A 1,908-nucleotide genomic window follows, 5' to 3' on the forward strand; every position below is an offset into this window, starting at 1 on the left:
CACGTGGGATGGGCATTGAGTATGAAAGAAAGGCAAACATCCACAGTTCTTCTCTATGTAATCTCCTATTTTAATTCATCCATATGGATCTGTCCACCTTTTGTTCTTTTGGCCTTGATGTCATATATCAGTACTAATGCATTCCCTCAGTTCTGTGGTTATGCTTCATTCCCAGACTTTTCAAACATCCTTGATTGATGCTGTTGGTAACCATGACTAAATAGGTTTGCCTGTTGCTGGATTGGGTGCAATTTAGCCTGAATTCAACTGAAAAGAGTTTTTACAGACAATAACCTTGAATGGATGCAAGCTCTGCATTACAAGAAGAAGAAGAAACATACTCATTGCAAAATAATTGAAGCGGGTGAAATATTTACATCCTTTCCCAAATTCAGAAAAAGGGATTGTTTTCTGGTGGTGTTTTTATAATATCATGCCTTTCTGTTTTCAGTCCACCTGAAGCATGTATTTGACCTGCAAGGAACTTGTTCCATTTTACAGGCACAGAAATCAGTGGGGCCACTCTTGCACTGCCATCCCCTCTTTTCTGCATTTCCAACATGTAAAACTATTTTCTACCAATTCGACGGAGGCACCTTTTAGATAAGCAATGGCATGGCAGCGAAAATGCAGTTGTTTTTATTAAAATAACAATTACAGGAAAAATAATGTAAGAATGTTCTTGGTCTTTTTTATTTTATTTATTTATCATGTCAGAAGCGAATTGAGGTTACAGTTGTAATGTATTTGAAAACACAAACAAAGTTAAAAACTTGAAATTATATTATTTTGACCAGAAGCTTGCCACTTGGAGTGCCTCTGGTGTTGCTATAAGAAGGTCCTCCATTGTACATGTGGCAGGGCTCAGATTGTATTGTAATAGGCAGTCTGTGGTTTGCTCTCCTCCACACTCACACTGTGTAGCCCCATTTCTTGAGGTTGGCTCTACATCTCGTGGTGCCAGAGTGCAGTCTGTTCAGCACCTTCCAAGTTGCCCAGTCTTCTGTGTGCCTTGGAGGGAGTCTCTCATTAGGTATCAGCCATGGAATGAGGTTCAGGGTTTTAGCCTGCTACTTTTGGACTCTCACTTGCTGAGATGTTCCTGTGAGTATTTCTGTAGATCTTCAAAAGTTATTGCTTGATGTAAGGTGTTGGCGTGCTAGCTAATATCCGAACATGGGCCCGAGATGTCACTGCCATGGTCTTTTCATTATTGGCTGCTACTTCCCTATGAATGTCCAGTGGTGCAATACCGGCTAAACAGTATAATTTCTCCAGTGGTGTAGGGCGTAGACATCCTGTGATAATGCAGCATGTCTCATTCAGAGCCACATCCACTGTTTTAACATATTCCACACTGGGCATGCATATTAAGCAGCAGAGTAGCAAAGAGAATGGGCAGACGTCTTCACTGTGCCTGGTTGTGATCCCCAGATTGTGCCAGTCAGCTTTCGTATGATATTATTTCTAGTGCCCATGACTTGAGAGAAGCCTACTTGCAGGATTGTAACACATCTGGTCATCCCTTGGGCAACGTCTTTGTAAACGGCTGATTTTCTCACACCAGAAGCGATTTGCAGCATGCAACCAACCAACCAAACCGTCTTTTTGATGAAAATAATTTATTTTGTTTCATTGTTGACCTTCTATTCTTTAAAAAAGTTATAATTTCCATTAAGTAAAGGATAATTTTATATACAATCATTTTGTGCTTCAGATAATCATGTGGATATTTTTGGAACTTTTGGATTTTGGAATTCTGTATATGGGATGTTCAACCTATACTGCGTACCTTCCTTAAGCAACATTGGAAGAAATATTTATATTGGCATGACATCTGTTCATACCAGCATAAATTACCAAGAGGATTCTGGTCCTCGATTTCACAATGGTAAAATTGCTCTAGAA

The sequence above is a fragment of the Anolis sagrei genome, chromosome 1 (assembly GCF_037176765.1).
Source record: "Anolis sagrei isolate rAnoSag1 chromosome 1, rAnoSag1.mat, whole genome shotgun sequence".
Taxonomy (NCBI): Eukaryota; Metazoa; Chordata; class Lepidosauria; order Squamata; family Dactyloidae; genus Anolis; species Anolis sagrei.